Source organism: Struthio camelus, chromosome 1, assembly GCF_040807025.1.
Source record: "Struthio camelus isolate bStrCam1 chromosome 1, bStrCam1.hap1, whole genome shotgun sequence".
NCBI classification, from domain to species: Eukaryota; Metazoa; Chordata; class Aves; order Struthioniformes; family Struthionidae; genus Struthio; species Struthio camelus.
Genome location: NC_090942.1, coordinates 23,203,513 through 23,224,137, shown reverse-complemented (window position 1 = coordinate 23,224,137; position 20,625 = coordinate 23,203,513). Strand labels below are relative to the sequence as shown.

The 20,625-nt window shown below is 40.9% G+C and overlaps 1 protein-coding gene across 8 annotated transcripts in view; it reads left to right on the top strand.

The window, feature by feature from the left end:
* The window catches only part of PLXNB2 (plexin B2), a 258,439-nt gene that overhangs the window by 28,560 nt on the left and 209,254 nt on the right, over positions 1-20,625 (top strand). The window lies entirely within an intron of this gene.

The window sequence follows — 20,625 nt, the reverse complement described above, 5'->3', positions numbered from 1 at the left end:
GTATGTCAGACTAGGTATTTTGCAGTAATCTTCCTCTATTTGTACCAAGATTGCCTGGTCTGACTGACAGCTAGTTCGTTGTTCATTCACGGAGTAATCTGTTTTGTCTCCTATGTCTGTCTTAATCTGAAGAATAAAATTGCAGGTATGCTCTTTGTACAGAGAAGGAGACTTTCCTGCCCATCTCCACTTGTATATATCAAAAAAAAAAAAAGTTGCTGGAATAGCAAGCCATGCTTAAGAGAGAACAGCAAACTCCAGTTCTGCTGCTGTTTCTGAGATACGACACCTATCTAATGAAACTGTCATAGCATGGTGATGGAAATCTGTCTCAGATGGGTCCTTGGCAAAAATGTGTTTGAAAAATCCCCATAGCTTCCTTTTAAATCTACTTACTTGTGTTATATGCTACCAATCTAGCTTCTTAAGCCTGTTTTTTTCCTACAAATGAAAGAGTTAACAATCCTGTGCATGTAGTCCCAATTTTTGTAGTTTTTTCAATGTTATTCCAAATATGGTTTTATAACTGCAGTAGTAAAGCTTTATGTTGACAATGTTTGAATTATTGCAATGAATTGCAAAGTTATATTCTGTTTGGACTCCTAGTTCAAAAGAAAAAATTCCTTAGGCTTTCCTAAATTACAGGTTTTCTCAGAGAAACGGAGGAAGGGAGACAGAGAGACTATAACAATCACCTAACCTTGGAAATACTGACTGTCTTTTCACTGACAGGATGTTGAGCAATGCTTGGACAACTGCATTTATGAAATGACTTGGTTGAAAGCTGTAAATCTGTGTAATTATCCCCCTCTGGATGCATCTGCTAGGACTTTGGTGTTGCTTCACCACTTAAGAGTGGTTTAAAGTCTGACTTCTTCCACAAGTCTTGAAGTATTTCATTGGGTACTTTTTATTTAGGCAGTGCTCCCTAGAGTCATACTAGAAATAATTTCAACTTTTAATTGAATTCCTAGATTTCAAAAGCTGTCATGAAAGACAAAAATAATAAAACTGCATAGCTGCTCAAAAATGACAAGATTAAAATCAAACCTTCTGGGATGGGGAAGGAGATACTCCATGTGTGTCTGGCTTTGTGTTTATTTTCTTAATGGAAAGAGAATAATATGAACCATAGCTCTTGAAGCATTTGAGGCTGGCATAACTACTGCAAACTATGGTACCACTCACCCAAGGAAATAGCTGTGATGCTCTCATAAGAAAAACTGATTCTCATTTCCTTCATCATTTTCTGATGTGCCTAAGCTATAGCTGTCACTACCCCAAAGGCAGGACTGATCTGAATTTACTGAAGTTAATGGAAATACTTATTTTTTCTCCCCACCTGTCCCCTTGTTGCACTGGTGTGCAGGATCACCAGGGTTTGAAGTGCGTGCTATATGTGGGGAATGATCATGTCATCCAGATTGATTGGGGTATTGGAGCGGATTCAGTCACCATCCGCAAGCTAAGCTGTGGAAATACAAGGCCCGTGCTCTTGGCCTTCCCAAATGGTAAAATAATTAACTTGCATATCTACATGAAAGTGAGAATTTTATTTATCTTAGAATATAGTCACACGATCTCTTTGGAGATCGTCAGCTTGCAAGTTACCTGACCCATCAGCTTGGACTTGTTGTCCTGGATGGTAGGCTGCCAGAACAAGTCCTCTGAGGGCCTCCTAGTTGCCTTGCTTAAATTCAGTGGCTTTAGCTGAATCACCTTTAAAGCATCACATTTAGCGGTGGTGTGGGTAAAGCCAGCTGACTGCTGAAACACTGGGAGTACCTGTGCAGTCCATGCTAGTGGCCTTCTCTGGAGAAGGCCTTTGCTTGCTGAGGGACAGCAGTGGTCACTAAGGATGGCAGCTTTATCAAATAGGTTCACAACAGATCTCTTACTACACCCTTATCCCCTAATTTGATTGGGCTGAGGACGGGCCTGTTATTAGGTGCCACAATGAAGAGAAGCTTAGAAGTCAGTTATTTTAAATAGTGTGACTCATCCCTTATCCTTTCACTTTGTACTCCCTCCTTTCTCCTGCCTTCACTACTCTTAGCCTACAGCTCATTAGCTTTGCTAAAACCACTGTTGGTATCTTCCAGGCAGCTCAATTGCAGGGACTTGCCTTCACTGGACCAGGCATGTCTCTTTGATAGTCACTTGGCTCTGTTTGAAATGTCAGTTCTAAAAGGCTTTTCACAAAAAGATAAAATATTCTGGTAACAAGTCACTGGAGCTGGATGCTATTCATGCAAGAGCTCTAAAAGAATGAAAATAAGAAATTACTCCTAGTTTGCTGTCTGTCACTTAAATAAACCAATAATACGGCAATTTAGCAGGGACTTCTGGGGTCATGCAGGGAGATTTTCAGTAAATCTGGCCTCTGTGTTATGTAATGTTGTAGAAAACGTATTAGCAACAGAATTAGTAGATAACAGTGAAATATTATGCACCAAGGAGGAGACGACGTGTCTTCTATAAAGAGAATTTGATTCTCATAAATCTCTTGGAGTTTTTTTAAGGAAGCTACTATATGGATACAGCAAATCTAACTGATACCTTGTCAAAAACTCTTTGAAAATAGAAGTGCAAGCTGTATTTTACAGAAATCTGTTAAAATCACAAGCATAAAAAATAAAAAGTAGGAAAAGTAGGAAAAAAAAATTAAAAAGTAGGAAGCAAAGAACTGGAATACCTGATTAACTTCCCTCTTCTGGAAGAGCTATTGTTGGGGTGAAGTCCTTTATAGATCTGTGCTGCTGTCTGAGTTGTTCAACATATTCATCAATGATTTAATTGTGGATAGGTGACGGAAATTACAGAGGATACCAAAATTACTTACAATAACCTGACCCAGAGCTGCCTGAAAAGACTTGCAGAGAATCTTTTCAACACTGAGCTGGAAATACTGGCAAACAAAATTCAGTGTCAATAAATGCAAAATAATGCATAGAGGGGAAAGGGAAAGGGAAATAACCCTGTTCTCACTAAGGGGGTAAAATAAACTCTTGGTGGTATAGTGGATAACTCTTTGTAAATGTCAGCTCAATGCTCGGTGGTAATCAGTAAAGTAAATAGCATACTAGGAAAGGAGTAGAGAGCAAAACGAAAAAAATATCCCTGTAGTACTATGAATCCGTGAACCCTTGCATCTTAGGTGCTGTGGCAGTTCTCACCATCTCACCTCAAAACAAAAGCAGGAATAGGGAAGACAAGACATTACAAGGTGGAAAAGAATGGAGCAGCTTTCCTGTGAAGAATGACTATATAGTATATACCTCTTCAGTTGAGGGGAGAGATGAAAGAGAGGAAATATGATGAAGTGAAATGAAGAATGGAATTAAGAAGGACAGAATAGGAACAATAAAATTATCAGACAGAAGGCTTAAATAAAAAATAAGTCCATCTTCTGCCCCTTCTCCTGATGAAAGCAAAATGAAGTCATGAAGTTGCTACAGGAAGCTTTTGGGTGCCAGTGATACAAAGGTTAGGCAAATACATGGAAAATAAGCCCTTTGAAACCTTGATGCAACTTCAAATTTAGAATGTTCTGAAACCCATTTTTCTAGAGGGCGGTTGAGACAAGTCATGGATGATCTTTAGCGGCTGCTGCTGGCCAGTGTTAAAAAGCGGTTCATCTCTCCTGACTGTCTGCAGCACCAACACCTAACTTTCAGCTCTCTCGAGTTATTTAAGGCTACATTTACAGTTAGTGGGGAGGGAGAGAGTGACGCTTTAGCCAGTGATTCATCTAGCCTGAGATGAATATCTAAAATAGGGGAGGTGAATTGCCCACGGGAGGGCTATCTCTTCTTGAAAACAGAAATAATCTAATGACTAGTTCAGACTGTTAAGCAAAAAGTGAGATGAATTCCATTGTTGCAGACTGAGTACTGGACTAGAAGATGTTTGATCTGTCTTAAGAGAGTTCTCAGGCATATAAAGAGCAAAAAAAGCTATGCATCAAGGTAGGTGGGTCACGTAGCCCTTAATACAAAATGGCTTAGCACAGTGGCAATGGATGTGGCTCGAAGTGTTGGGCTGGCTTTCAAAGGGGTTTTGGCCTTGTGTGGCAAGGGTTGAATGTGCATGATCACATATGTGAAGAGGGACTCCAGGCTAAAGTCTGGGTTGGGTAATATCATCCTCCTCTTTTGCTTCTAGCCTCCTGACAAAGGTAGCATTATCTGGTGGAGGCTTGAAGGAAGGGAAACAAATCCTTCTGGAATAATGAACAAACATTGTTACAGAATAACATTTAAATGTCTTTAATGTAATTATATTTTCTGAATTACACCCTATGCTTAGTGCACTTCAGTACTTTTCACTAGTGCCTGAGAGAACAGAATGTGATTATTTTCTTTAAAAGTTGCTGTCTCTCCAAGGATCTCTCAAGTCAACGTGAATGTGAGGGGACTGAAAGAAGTTTAGCATGAAAGTCTCTTGCAGTCGGGACAGGCTAATTGTGCATACGTCATCCATTAGGGCAGCTCATCTGACATGTGATAACTTAATCATATGTCTGAATGTGGAGATTACTTGCAGTGATAATAAATAGGGTAATCTGCTTTATTAAGGGCCTTACGTTGGTACAGCAGCTCTGTGTGAGACTAGCTCTAAAGTAATGAAGCCCGTCTTTCTACTGGTGCAAGTATCTCTTCTGTGTTGATATAAGGCTAGATTAAATAGTGGGATAATTGGTCTTTTTGGTATTCCAGACAAGTCAGTAAGCGATGGGGTAAGCTCTGTGCTCAAATTTAAAAATGGTGAACTTCATTTTTCTGTTTGTACCTTTGACTGCATCACTGCTTTTCTGCATAGTAGACCTCCATAGTCTGTGCCTGTATTGTTTATAGGTTTTGATTTCTAAATTAGCACCAGATGCTTTAAAAATGATGCAACTATTCAGCAAACGTGATCCCAGGCTGCAGGGTGTGAATGCATTAGTCACAATATGCATGCCTGCGGTGAAATGCAAAATTCCAGAGCATGCCCCGGGTCTGAGTGATGGCCTAACATGTCCAGGGTTTTGTTGTTTCTTGCCTGTATCACTAACTCGGGTCAAACCCCTTAAAAAAAAAGTCCCCATATTGTAGTTGAAGGACTTCTCACTCAGTCTCGTTTTGCCTATTTGTGCATTATTCAGTTAATTAAGAAAGAAATTAAGAACATGCTATCACCCAAACTTTTAATTTAGTAGTTTAAATAGCAGTGATGCGGGGAAAGATGTGAGAGATGATATGCAAAAAGAAAAGTTTTTTAAAGAGCTTATCTGCAGTCTGTCATTCCCATAGCAAAACCCATGTAACTCTATTGTGCAGCTACTTTTGAGAGTGATTGAAAAAGAACTACTGAAACACCCAGGGGAGGACAGAGTTGGGAGATTCACTACTTTTGAATTGCTGTCACAAACAATCTAATGTTGAAATACTCTATAGTACAAATGTGATATATGTATCCCCAGTCAGCTGTTTTTTCATTAGAAATTGAGGTATTGAAACCGTTTGATTCAATTTGTGGTGCAGTGGGGTGACTTAGTGAATGATCCAGGAGGAAAGCTGGCCCTTTCATGAAAGGTATTTTCCAAGAAGTTACCAAAGCTCCATACTACAAGAATATTTCGCAGAATTTTCCAGGGTTTGTTACAGTTTTCAAACACATGCTCCCCCATCATCACTGAAAAAGAAAAATGATGTTCAGCCCCTGTAATATGAAAACCTTTATGCTGTAGTTGAAGGTATGCATTTGTTGCTGATGCTGTCAATGATATAAAATGCCTGACACCCTGAAATGGGGGCTGTAGGAGATTTAGATGGAAGCAAGCCTGGAATATCTCTTTCCCAAACAAAAGACAACCTAAACTTTTTAACAGATGAACACTTGACACATCATGGAAAAGCCGAATCTTGTACTACAGGAACTATTCCTGAAGACTAACAACTAATCAGCTTAGCAGCATTAAGGCAAAACCTTCTTATGTGCCTCTTTTGGACATTTTTAAAAAGCATTTCAGATGTGCATCGCTTCCATGTGCAATTAGCTGGAGGAATGGCTGCTTATAATTTTTGAATCACTCAGGAAAGCAACACCTGCATGGCTTCTAAAACTGTACCTTCATGATAGCACCACCTAGTAATTATTATTCTGAGTCATCAGCTAATGCTCATTACCACTTCATAGTAGCATTATAATTAAAAATTCTGTGCCGTATTCCAGTAGCGATCAAGCTCAAAAGCCAAAGGCGTGACATCAGTAAAGTTCGTTGCAGTTATATTACTAGTCTCTACTATGTTTATCTAATGATTTCTGAATGCTTCTCAGTTATTCCTGAGTTAAAGTAGCGTTTGCTTTTCTCCTCGTTGATCCTGAATAGGAGTAAATGGTGTGAAGGAAAGAAGTCAAAGGAGCAAAGACCATCCAAGGGGTGGAGTTCTTGGTCTAGTTCTGAAAAAGGTGAAGGTCAAGTCTCAGTGGGAATGAGCTCCTGCACTCATTGCTTTGAAGGGCAGAGGAGGACCTAGACAAGTAGTTGATTCCTAACTGTAAGGTGAGAGGCTGACTGAAAAAAAAAAAAGAAAGAAAGAAAACTGAAAATGGTCTGTAGAGATTAATTCTCGATTAACAAAGCACTTTAGACTGTTTCTGTATTTCACATGCAGGTAAGCCCAAGACATTGTTTTGGTGGTAGTGTTTTTGGTTTTGGGCTTTTTTTCCCCTGTGAAGACGACTCACTCTGGAATGGCCAGTGGGTTTTTATTCTAAGGCTTTCATCTGTGAGGTTTTGGAGGGACCTAGATTCAAAGAATACTTTCTCAGCCTGAACTGGGTAGAAAGTCCCAGATCCTAGCTGATTACCTTGAACGCCAGACTACCATATCAGTCCATCCTTTCTCTCTCTTTTCTTTTTCTGGCATTTCTTTATGTGAAGTGAAACAGCTCTAAAAGGTAGGAGAGAGCGGGGGAGCTGCTGTTTTAGTTTCTTGTTTGGGAAGTGAAAGACTGACCTTTGAAATTCTGTTCCAACTCAGGCAAGGCAGAGGTGATGTAAAGGGAGATCCCCAGGTCTGATGATTGCCTAGCCTGATGCTTACTTCTGACTAGAAGGTCCATCTGGGACCTGAGAAACTTCATGTTAAAAAAAAAACCTATCGCCTGTAAGCAGACAGCAATGATTATCTCTTTACCTTCTCTTGGATAAATTAAATGGATTGTCTATAGTATCTGTCTGTAAGTCTAGTTCTTAAATAAAGCCTATTGCTTTCATCTGAGCTCTTAGCGATTTAATGACATTAGATGCAGGCAGTTTGATGTCAGGAACAGATATGTCCTCGAAAGACCATTGCTAAATGACATAATTGCTTCTCACAGTTTAAACATGGTGCTTCGATGCTTTATGCATTAGAGTATCACATTTGTTCTCTATCCGCTCTATGGAGTGATTGTGCTTGCGGGCAAACCACTGTGACCCTAATGTTCTTTTAAATTGCTGTCTTCCAGAGTGCATTCTAGCAGTGTGACCTAAATTTTGGTTCCCTTCTTTTTTATGATCTTGTTTGGTTACAGTAATAATGCTGCTGTTCATGTGAGCCTATTTTACTGTCTGATCCACATCACACTTTTGAACTTGACTTGTGCTTTTTTGCGGGTCACGTGAAAATGGGTGGAATGGTGGATTTATACCACTGACATTTTTTAATACAACTTTCAAATTCCTGAAAGACTTGTTTTCAAGTCTTGATTCCCATAAAGATTAGAGGAGCTGATTTTGATAGATTAAGGATTGAATGCCAGTGGCCAAGAATGCTGAGATATTTGATAAGCTTTTTAAATTTGTATAGTACCTGCTTTTAAACGGAATAGTTTAGTTACAGTAGTTTAATATACGGCATGGTTTGCTGAAGGACACGTAACATAATACACCCTTATTAACCAAATTTATCAGGCAGAGGATATTTTTTGAGTGGGATTACAGATCTGTTTTTCATGAAATTATATTGACTGTTTCATTAAGGATTCTGTACCTTTTTTCTGTATGTTCTTCATTTTCTATTAACTTTTAGTTTCTTTTGCTTGGAGTCAACATTGAATTTAATGGCCTGTAGTTGTCACAGTTACCTCATTGACACTTCCTAAATATTGCTAAAATACTAGTGCCCTTCATTTATTGATCCCTTACTATTTTCTTAACATTTGTTATTTAACTAGTCTTCAATCCCAGCAGCTTCTTGGCCTATTCTTCTAAAACTCATGGGAGCAAGTCATTCTATCTAGCAGATTTTAAACATTTTAACTTTAACAATGGCTGTTTAACGTCTTTTATAGCTTGCTGAGAAAAGGCTTACTTGCTGAGTTTCAAAGTTCAGGCAAAGTACTGATACTGGAGGGTGAGAGGGTGAGAGAGTCAGTGTCTTGGCATATTCAAAAGCGTCAGGTTTTTCTGACAGATGTCTGCTGCGTGGGAAGCCGCGGCAGGAGTCAGAGCCGCTGCCCAGGATGCCCAGCAGCCCCCGCTGCGCTAACAGGGACGTTGGGGGACATTTTTTCCTGTTTTTTTCAGGAAGATGATTGATGAGCCCTTAGCAATGATCTAGGCATAGTCAGGGTCGTATATTTTGCTGCTGTTGCTGTTGGTACGTCCAGTTCAACTGTAGTCTGATCTCACAGATGTAGTTTGATTTTTACCTTAATCTGAGGGTAATGTCCTACAATATTGAGGGATATTTATGAAGCGAGTTCTTTGAAGTGCTTCCCTCCTGCTCTCAGCATCACTTCAGTCTTGCTGGATGCCTTTTATCTTGGTACAGATTTCAGCCGGCCTTTACGAAAGCTCAGTAGTGGTGCCGTTTCAGCTGGCTCTGTGAGATGTTCCCCTGGCATATCAATTCCGCTGGTCTGCTTCCTATTCTGACTGATTCTTAATATTCTTCCCGCTGCTAGTGGCTGTTTATTTCGTTTAAGGATGTGTGTGCCGGGGAGGAGGGAGAAATGGAGTTGGAAGTTAGCTGAGGAAACCAAGCTAGCCACATATATGTGTGTGTGTGTGCATGTACGTATATTTATACACCAATCTTTGTAATGGTTTTTCCAACAGTATCAAAAGGGTGGCTCTTGCATGAAATGCTTGCGGTCCGTTGACACAGTGCAAGATCTCCCTCTGCCCGTTCTCCAGCCATACTCAGCTCTTCCTAGGTTGTTTACAAGCTGGAATAGGGATGCAGGAATGGGAGAGCGAGGGGAGCCCTTGCCAGAGCAGGGACAAGGGCGTTTGGGGCCGCTCTGGCGACACGGAAGAGGAGGAGGGGGCGGCGAGGGAACTGCTGCTCCTGCTGCCTCTGCTCCTTTCTGTTGGCAGCCGATGAAACTGCCCTGAGTTTCCTGGTCTGCTCCATCAGGGTATGTTGCAGCGCTTTATTTCACGCCCTTGTTCAGTCTCTGGTTTCTTCGCAGAGTTAAGTTAGTTAGTTAGTTAGGCCCTTACTTCCCTAAAACAGTCAGAGGACTGGAATATATTGTTGTCCCTCCCACTTTGACCCCCAAATCATCCTACATTTCAAATAGAAGTCACTCCATAGTGGCATGTATATTTTTACGAAATCCGTGACGTTTACCATATAAAGGAGAGCTTTCTCAATATGCGTTGTACCTTTTTAACTGAGAGAACTGTTTTGGCACAGACTAGTAATTTTTCCTACTTATTTGTAAAGCAATAGTTTTCTCTTGTGCCTTCCCGCTTGAGCAAGGAGCCTCTAAACTGAGGAGAGCACCACTCTGAAGTAAACGCTGGTTTGCAGGGAAAAATCCCTATCAGTATCGAAAGACTGAGGTATATGTGTAGCTATATCTCTCTATATTTGACATATCATATTATAGGAAAAAAGGTTGCATAAGCAAGAAATACTGTCTCAAACAGTTTTGACATTAGGAGCTGCTGGATATTATTAGCCATTGTTTTTTCTTCTCAGAAACTTCCTGCAACGAGTTGTCCAGCTTTTTGGAGAACATTCATGTGGCTAATGGTTATCTTCTATTTTTAACTTTGGCTGACATAGTTACCAGGAATATTTTTGTATTGAACTGCTGCAAGATATTTTTAAAATGGCTGCTCTGCCATGTATGTATTGGTGCTGTAGGAAAATAGGTAGAAGTCAGACCACCCTGAGATATAATTGTATAGTAAGTTTTTCCTCTCGGGACCTCTCTGCTGTGCATCCTAAGCCCTGCACCTCAGTTCAGAGTCTTCTGGTTCTCTTGCCATGAGTGCTTGTATGGCCGCAGACAACTAAAATAAGTTGGATTCTTATTTTTCTTTAACATATGAAAACTTTTAAACTGTTACATTTAAAAGCCACGTTGTTTCAGATGCCCAGTTAGCGACATGGGGCACAAGTATTGGTGCGGCTGAGGTGGCAGCACACTGTAACGCAGGTGGACCGAGGTAGAAATTTCTTAAGTCAGGTTTGCTGCCCACAAAGGCTTAATATGTAACTACTCCCTCTGTTACAGCACTTAAAATCTGTTGGAGCTTTTACAAAGACTGCAAATTCTTTGCTACCCTGCCTCATAAGGTTATTTTTCTAGTGAGATTATTTTCTAAAGTGCATGTTAAAGGGTAGAAGTGAGATTTGCAAAAGAAATAAATGGTAACCATCAGCCATTGCAAATGGAAGAGCTTTACCTGGAACCTGGAAAAAAAAATCCAGCCTGCGAAATCTCTGTTCCTGACAAGAAATAGTCCGGTGAGCCTCACTGCTATTAGCTTGGAGGTGCTACTACTACTGAAATTCAAATGGCACAATTGTTAGTTAATTTTCTTATGCTTCCTTGTAGTGCTTCCCTAATGCAGGAATGAGAGACTGGTTTTGTAGCCTAAGTTGTACAGATACATTTCTCTGTCTCCATTACCTCCTGCTAGAAAGCAATTCTTTCTCCCTTTCTTATCACTCGTCCCTATCGGATTATTGTGAAAGTTCGGCAGCTTCTCAGCTTGGCTCTGGCTGTCTCTGAAGTAAAATCTCACCTGTCTGAGATGGCCTGATGCTTTTCAGGCCACACTTGGTTCACTGGCAACAGGCTGTTCTCTGCCAGCGAGAGAGCTGGAGGTGTCTCTGAAGCAGCAAAGACATTCAGCTGATCCTTCAGCGTAGGTGGTGCATAAAACTGGCTAGAGGAGGACCCTGCTTTTTGGAACAAGTACAGAAATGATTAGAGAAGTGGAGTTTTGCTTCTGGGGTGGGGCAGATGGTGAGCAAAGCTGAAAGGTTATAACAGATGATGAAGAAAAGTTTGCGTTCTCCCTGAGTACAGGCAGGACTTCAGAAGTGCGGATTAGCCAAAGAGGCCGAGACTTGAGGTGTTTTGAGCGTGGCCTCTCTGAGATACCTCAAAGGGACTTGATCATCAGAAAAGGCTGAGTACACAGCCTCTGAAGCTGCTGCCCTCTGTTCTGTAGATCAAAAGATTATTAAATCTCTCTGAAAAAAGTCCAGTGCCCATTTTGCATCTCAGCTGATGCATGTTCAAGCCAAAAAGGAGCCAGCACTGCCAGTAGTGAGAAACTGGCCCCTGGCTCTTCATGCGAGCACCCAAACACATGCTTGCCAGCTTCGAGGCAGTGCGTGTGTGCGTGTGTAAGGATTTCTTCCCCTAGCTACCTGGTCATTTCATGATGCACCTGCTTATATCTCCAGGGTGAAAGGCGGAGCAACACGGTTTACTGTAGTGCATTATCCTGTAGTTAATGCAGTTCAAAATTGCTTTTATACAATGCTTGAAGACTCTTTCTCTAGATACTTTATTATTATATATGAGCACTTTGAGCATTAAAAAAATTATCCTTGTAATTCTGTGACAGACTGAAGTGTTATTCCCACTTTAGAGATGTGGAAACAGGAGGTTGAATGATATGGCCTAGCCCTGGTTCCTAGAGAGACCGAGTGTGTCAGAGCTAATAGTGGAAGTTGAATCTACTGTGCACCCGTCCCAAATCTTAACCCCGGCACTGCCTTGTTCCTGAAGAGTTCGATTTGTGGAGGGCAGACTAAAGTGTGGAGATGGCTGAGGAAGGTACCTGGAGGTTCAAAGGGAGAAGGGGGCATGGCAGCGAAATTCTGGCGGTCTTACGGAGAGACGAAACTCTCCAATATGCCTCTTTAGAGCAGTGTTTTCCTATTGCCTAATCACAGCTAAGAGAAAGCAAAGCAGAGTGTCAGCTCCCATTTCTTACGGAGCCCTTGGAGATTGTTGCTTAACTACTGCTGTGTATTGCGCGAGTGCTCAGGAGACCTGGTCACAGGCGAAATAGAGACAGTTCCCGCTCGCAAGAGCTTGCCATCCAAATACCCTGGGATTTGCCCCAGGCTTCTTATTCCCCTTCTGCATCTAGCCAGTAAATCAATTTCTTGTATTTCTTTTACTGCCCATGTTTGTGTCAATGTGATGCTGTGCCAGCAGCTGCCTCAGCTCCCTGCTGTGGCTTTGCCAAGAGAGGCACCACTGGGTGCCTAACTGCCACCGCTGACAGACAGCTCCTTTTATTTTATGCTTTCCTGATCCTTCTTCACGTGAAGCTTTATCCTGTGTACCACTGGGTCTGGGCAGCTGGACCCTGGCAGAGCCAAGGTTGTTGTTTGCTTCCAGAGTAGTGGTGGCCAAGATCTGGCTTCCCAGGGTGCAGCCTGCGCAAGGTGTCCCCTTCCCTACCCTTTTCTTTGGGAATGGTGTGAACTATAGCTTTAATAGCTTTTAAATGTTTTCCACTATCCTAGAACTGACTGACTTTCTTACAAAACGACTGGTACTAGGTGGTGAAAGGTTATTTGATATCATGTAAATTAGGCATCCTTTTGCCAACCGCTTTGCCTCTTTTAATGATTTATCTGAAGAGCTTTTTGGCGACTAGGTGGAACTCCTCTGTTCTTGCAAAATACCAAACAGCCTTTTAGGCTGTGAAATCATATGGCTCATCTCTGATAATCTTTAAGGTTTGGCTCAGTAATGTGCATTGGTTCTCCTGAAGGAAAAGTAAAGGCCCTGGGCTTCCTGAGTGTCAACTTCAGATTACTTTTCTTTTCGAGTCTGTGGTACAGTAACAAACAACCTGGAATGTGTACATTTTGTGGTACTTACTTAAAAATGCTAACTGCATCCCCCCAGCTTCTGGGAAAATCTAACTTTAACTAACTTGTAGTATGTTCAAGCCACCTCATTACTACAGGGAGCCACCTGAGAAATGTGTTAATGGCTATGTGCTAACACTCTCAGCTCTGTAAAAACCACTGAGATGAACCTGCTCTGACTGCTGAAAGCCAGAAACAGCTAAGCTCTTGTCTACACTAGGAAAACTACAACTTGTTAATTTGCCATAGGCCAGCAGCTGCTCTTGGGCTGGCAATGGTGGAACTGGTAAACGGAGCTCAGGCATATTTAACACTGTAATAAAACATAATTTAGAATTATAGGGCAGACTGGTAGTGCAGCCTATTACCAAGGCTGCTTGACACTTCCCATTATGAGACTCTATTTTCAGCCACTTTTAGGTTTGCCAGATTTTAACAGCTTGCACTGAGATTTCTTTAACTCGCTGTCTGCCTCTTGCCGAACGTTCCTTTATTGTTGTTTGTTGTTTGAAAAGAAACACCAGCCCTTAGCCAGAGCAGTTCAGCTGTTTCTCAGAACAAGGACTGGGAAAATATCTTGTTACTCCTGCTGGATTTAGGTGACCATTTTCTTTTCACAGCTCAGAGGCAGGGTTTGTCAAGAAGGGGGTAGCTGTTGTCAGAGATGCTCGTGCTCTTTCTATGAATATTGGCCAAAATAGGCTAAAGTGCAAGTCCTTCAAAAAATTTCAGTGAGCACCAGCTAGGCAGTCTTCAGTGTAATACAATTCTTGTAACTGTCATCTAGGCTAAACTACAAAATATAAGCCAAAAATTAAAGTTGTTAATAGTGCTTGTAAATGGCTTCTGTTTTTCCTGGCTAGAGTGATGGAAATCAGATTATTATAACAGAACAACACAGGCAATGAAAATTGAATTTCTTCCCATTGTGAGACTAAGTTCTGTAGGTTTTCTCTAGGTTACATGTGTCTCTTTACTTATCGTGCACGTTTATATAAAGACACTATTGAAACCGGGTCCATCTACCCGGTACTGTGGGTGCTGGTAAGATTTTGACTCATCGCTGCAGTGGGCAGACCTGGACTATCTTCCACTAGCCATTGCTGCGATTGGAGGGAGGACGGAAAAGGAGAAAGAGCTAAGCCCTTTTAACTCTCCAAGGAAACTGAAGGGTCGGTGTCAGAGAATCGTGAAATCAATTGTATTACGTATTTCCAGGCAAAGAGGATTAAGACGGGGCTCAGTCTACGCACATTAGCCTACAAGTGGAGGTGAGGCATGGGTGCAGGAGAACTGCACTTAGATTTAAAAACAACATTTGAAATCCAGGAAATGGGGAAATTTAATTAAAACTCATACCATTCTTCACTTCTCAGTGCCTAATAATATCAGGTTAAGACACTGCAAAAGCAAGGCAATTTTCTATTTTTACAGTCACGCTTTTTTAATGGGGAATGTTTCTTCTACTTCCTCTGGTCGTATGAAAGGCCCATACAGACAGAAGAAATTTTGGAGAAAAATAGCAGAGAATATACTTCAAAAGTTGCCAAACACATATAGTTAGAAAAAAGGCAAGATTTTTCCTACTTTTTTCCCCCGTTATCTATTTTATAAAACCATTTCAGGCTGAAGGTGGATGGGATTCCTTTAATGACCCGTCAATAAAACCACTTGGCAGTGCTGAATAGCAGCTGTGAGAGGTGATCTTTTTATTTTTTCAGAAATGGTCTATTAGTTCTCATTATCTTGCCTCTTCATCCAGTTTTGGGGCCTTTCAAGGACCCTTCTTTTTTTCTTCTCTGAAAAAACTGTATTTCTTTCCATCTGAAGATGAGTCCATGTTGGGAGAGTGTGGCTTTTGCAGTAGCTGTCTGTGGAAAAATAGCTTACTTGCTGTTGCAGAAGTGCTCTCATTGAGGAAGAAGCTGAGGCAGGTGAGGAAGGGCAGTGGGGAGATGTCCTGAGCTGATTCAACTGCATGAGGCCACAAAAACTCTTGTTCCTTGCCTAGTTCTGCTGTGTAACTAAGGCTGCCTTCTCTCCTGGGCGAATTTTGTAGAACAGCTGAAATAACTTGCCTCTTTTCCAGCCTGCCTGTGCAAGGCTGTTGCATTGCTTCAGCTCTTCTCCAAGCAGTGAATACCTATGAGATCAAGTAATAAGTGTCTGGGGCTTTCTTTTCTGTATAGCGAATATCTTGCAGACTGGTTTCTAGTTTTGCCTGCATACAGGTGCTGCTTAGTTCATCCCAGCTGTTTGATTTCTGGGATTAGAGAAAGAGATTAAGTCCGTTCTGCTATGGTGCAGGCTTTTAGATAAGGCTGTGAAATTCAGTGGTTTTATAGCTGCCAAGGAGGAGGTTTTTTTGTAAGCACTTACATCAATGTAATGTTTATTCCTGTGATTTGTTTTTGTGCAACTTAGATCTTTGCAACATTGTTGGTAGATGAAACTAATGAATAAATCAAATCTGTTAGTAAAATATTACATTCTACTCTGAACTACTTACAGATATTTGAAATGGATATGAAATCTGACAGAACTGGTGTGGAAGGGGAGGGAGGGAGAAATAGGTTTTTACTGAGATACCTGTTTGTTTGAAGTAAACAGAAATGTTATGTCATGGTATTGTGATAAGGACAGTGTAAGTATCCTTACTTCATATTTTAATTGAAGCATTCTCTTAGCCATTTTTGCTTTACACATGAAAATATAGTATCTATCTGAGGTGTTATCCAGTAAAACAAGAAACTTTGCATGGAAAGAACTAGAAATGAAGTTTCTACAGACATGTTTTCTTTTTCTAAGTGCTAACAAATAGCTCCTGCCAAATACTACATAAAAGAGAAAAAGAAACATATGGCAATTCAACAGGAGTGAAAAGATGAGCTAATCCAGCATCCAACAAGTCTTTGGACGAGACTAAAATAAAACCAACCAGCCTTTATCATGCTTGATAGCACCACTATAATTAGGAGTCTGGCACCATGTTCATAATGAACCCTTAGCCCTATTTTCTGGGGTTTATAGTCTGGTAGTAAGAGTCACTTTGGGTTGAAACTTGGCATACTAGAGCTAACTGTGCAGAAGGCTCAAATCTAGTGTGCAGGTTTTAGATAAACGGGCTATTAAAAGCTGGGGGGTTGTGCCAGCAGTGATCTAGCTGTGCTTATAATTTGTCCTAAGTGTTTAAGGAGTCGGTGTGCAATGTGATTTGTTTGCCTTTAGCATGAAAAATATAAATGTGTGGTACGGCATCTTGATCTGCTCTCTTAAGCTGCCATGTCAGGAATCAATTTTTTTTTTCTTTTTTTCTTTTTCCCCTCCCTTGGCGTTATGTTCCCTAGATTTGCCAAGGCAGAAGCTGCTAGTGGCTAGCATTTGCTCTACTCTGCCTTAAAAATAGATTTGTAAGCAAACTCATTCCTTAGAAGTGAAGTTTTCAATCTTACATGGTTATAGGTACAAGTCTGGCAGATGTGGAGAAAATCTTGCTTCCTTCTTTCTCTCATCTTTCCTTCCATCCTTAATGATTTAGTTTGCTGTTGACATTGGGACTGGCTGCAGAAGGTGCAGCATTCATTCACAAAGACATGCAGTTAATTCTGAATGTAGTTTAATCTTTGGAAAATGCCCAGTTTGCCCTGGACCTAGTTTTATTGCATACCTAATCCTAGGTACTTTTCTATGTGCCAGAAGCGGAACAAAGCCTTCTTTACTCTATCTTTATTGTGTATTGCCCTCTTCTCTCTCTCCCAATGCTGGAGTTTCTCGGGATCTTGCCATATTTATTGTAGTTATTTTAGAACGTCAAGATAGGACAGAGCTCTCCCAATAGCATCTTCTTTGCAGAACATACATCTGGAAAGGAAAGATCAAATATTTGTATGTTAAGGCCGAGGGGTGAGATTACAGGTAGATGCCTAATTAGATATTCAGAAATATTGAGGCTTCTCTACAGCTTTCTATGCCAGCCTCTGACATCTAGCTAGAAAGGTATAACTAAGCAACCTCAATAACTTGAGCAAAACCTGAGTAGGTCAGTCCTGTTTCAGTGTGATTCAACCTTCTGACTTACATAGGAGCAAAGGTGAACTGAGGTGTATCCAGTTCACATTTAATATACAGTAAATGTTAACTTTCCCTCCCCAAACACTTCAGGGGAGGCTTTGATGTTCATTTAACGAAGGTTAATAGGTTGGGGGAAGATTAAAGTTCACTAAGTGCTGCAGAAGTGCTAAGGCTGACAGGGCTGGAAGCTGGGTGATGCAGCTGAATCTTCATTCAGGAAAAAAAATTAAAAACCATACACTATAGTGCTTGAGACTGGAGGAAGAAAACTGTATATCACATAACGCTCTCATTTCATACGGCTTTGTTTTCGGAAAGAGAAAGTCTGTGTGCTGCATTTCTAACAAGGAGACCTCCCCAAAGCTTTATGTTTATGAATTAGTAATTCATAAATTAGCAACTGTTTGTTGGCGGTCTCTCAAGAGGGCTATGCCAGATTATATTTTGCATTCTCAAATGAGAGGCTGAACGGGCCCAAAGACCCAAAGAGTTGAGAGATGCCATCTCTTGAAGAGACAAGATGCTGTTGAACACCGCTGTGCCTTGTCTCTAGGCAAAGCACTTCAAAACTTGGTAGGAGCCGGGAACTGCTGCCTCTTACAGATCCCCTGACTCCAAGCTCCTGATTGTGGTGTACGCCATGTAAAGCTTGCTGGCACGCATGCCATTGACTTCTGACCCAGCTGGCCAGGGAAGGCGACAGCAAGGAGAGAGCAGTAACATATGTGCCTATATGCACAGACGTTCTTGGCTTTCTTGCTCGAGTCTGTTGGCAACCACGTGAAAGGAAGCAGCTGCTAACACTGCTAGTTGCATTACACCCTTCATTTGGACCCTACGCTTTCCAGCAGGAGCCACAAAGCACGGATTTGTTGAACCAGACTGCGACAGCCCTCTGCAGAAAGAAAGAACGTATAAAGAACGCGGCATGCCAGGTAGGCAGGGACCTCTGCTCGGGTCTCCGTGCATAAAGATGCAAGACCAGGGCCTACTCCATGAGTGAGGGTGGAGGGAAGGAACTGGGCAGACATGAGATCCAAGAAAGGCATCGCTGGAGCAGCAGTTCCTTTGAATGGACATTTTAGGAAAGCAGCACAGAATATAGTGCCATACCTGTAAACAGAGGCATGTATGCCTCCGAGTGGAACGCGCTCAATGAATAAGCTTGGTTTAGCCATCTTCAGAAAGCCCAGCAGTCATGTGGTGCATAGAACTCATTCATGCTAACAACTTTGATCGTGGTAGTGAAGACTGGTGTCTTGAAGATTAGTGCCTGAACATGGGGGACCTTTGTGAGTATGGTTTTGATCATTAGAAAAAACAAGCTGAGTTATTCAATCAAGAATATAAAGCTGATCACAGAAGGAAGCCTCTGTACAACAATCTCATTGAAAAGAAGGCTTTTAAAAATTTCCATTAATTAGAATATATTTGATCATTTGAATTCATCTTAATTTAGAGAGAAATATGTAAACCCCTTCCAATTTCAGTTTCATAGCAGAAGCTTGCGTAACCCTTTGACTTCTGCCATTTTCAAACTACAGCATAAATTACAAAAGGAAAAGTTGTGACTGATGTGGAAAATGCAGTCGGTGTCTACCAAGTCTTCTGTTTTAAAATGTCCATTTTATACTGTCCTCCAAAAGGTGTGACCGTTCACCTTATTAGCAGTTTTCTTCATTTTGCAGTGTCCAATAATTTTTGAGGGGAAAAAAAAAAGCCTTAACGTGAAGAGGAAACTTTGCAGTGTTTCTTTCTTTCTTCTATTAAACAGATGCCTCATAATTTATAGTCTTTCTCCATATTACTCACGAAAACATAGATACGCGTATTTGACATTACTGCGGGGAGGAATTTCAGAATATTCATTAGTCTACATCCATACTTAACAGCAACTTCCTATTGTGCTGCAAAGTGCTGCTGATTAAGGCATCCACCAATCTGGAAAAAGCCTATAAGAAAGAGATTCAACTCCCAGATAGTAAAGATAGAGCCTGGGTCTTCATCTTCTCTAAAATACACCAGCTGTTCATCTCCGAAAATAAGAAAATTAGGTGTTTGTTTTTCCCTTTTTTATATTTTGCTACCAAATATTTCTTATTAAAAATGACTCCTGCAGTTTCTCTTTGTCTGACCCATAGGACAATTCTTTCAGAAAAGTGATCCTCACTGTTGAACTAGTCAAAGCATCCAGCTTCAACTGCCAAGCTAAGAGATTTCATTTTTTGTTCTTCTTTCTGGAGCTACTTGATTTTTTTTAATTTTTCCCAAAATATAATTTTGCTTAGCTGTTGTGCTCTGGAGACCTTTTTCCCTATTTGTTGTCAAGCTTCTAAGTTGCATTTGGAAGTTCCCAGGTTTTGATGACTTAAGAGTTTGACAATACTTTTGAGAGAAGAAAGAGCAAATGGAAAATAAGGAGCAAAGCCAGTGACTGGGACCCTGATGCAAAATAGGGGGTTCTGTTCTGTCATCACTCTTGGGCCATGTTTCGGGGACTAAATTCTTCCAGTTTGCTGTGCATTTTTTCTTGCTAGTAGATACCTAGACATTTTATTATTCACTGTACTATTCCAGGTACTAGAAGGGGAAAGCTATCATTTCTCCTGTCGCTATATTCTCCTAACAGCTTTAAGAGTTTTAAGTTTACCATCCGTCTACTTTCCCTGAGACTTGAGAAAGTCTCTGCTACTCTGCCTCCTCCTCAGCCTTTTTCAGCCTTTCTAGCTAGCCAGCTTCCTCCTCTAACATCACTTAGCAGTTCCTTATGGCTCTTCCAAAGAGCAACAGCCTGTTATTGGCGTGAATCTTGGCTTTTTTTGTTAGTGCCCTTGTTAAACTCATCATGGAGCAGTTAAATTGCCAGTATTTAGTAACTTTATTTTGCTGTTGTTGGTTGTAAGGAGCAACAAGAGACTCTTGCTGTCTGTCTTCAAGCTCAGGAAGAGGACGCTGAGATACTTTAGCCTTCATGCTTTTTGAAAACAGTGTTTTTTTGCAAAACCAGAAATGCCACAGTTGTTTTTAGGAGAACCTTTCATTTGCCAAAGATGATGATTTAGGTTTTCTGTTTGCCTGGGATAAGATTATTTTTTCAAACTCTTTATACAGCTATAGTTATAGACTTTCATTTAAAATATCAAGTCATTCAATTGGGAATTGGAGAGGCCCTGCACTTATTCAGAATGCTATGTTGATTAACTATTTCAAGTGTGAAGAGAGAGGCCAGCCTGAACATCTGCAATGCTAGCTCCCTAAACTTTTTTTTTCTTTTCAGTTTGGCTACTTCACGTTATTTGCTGCTTGTCTGATCACCAGGAAAATTTGCTGGAGAGCATTCCTGGGTTAACAGTTATTTTACATGAAGAATTTTTGCTTGGGAGGAAGGTAGAAGATGTGTACCTTTGCAAGAGCTCAGACACAGGCAAGAGCAGACCCT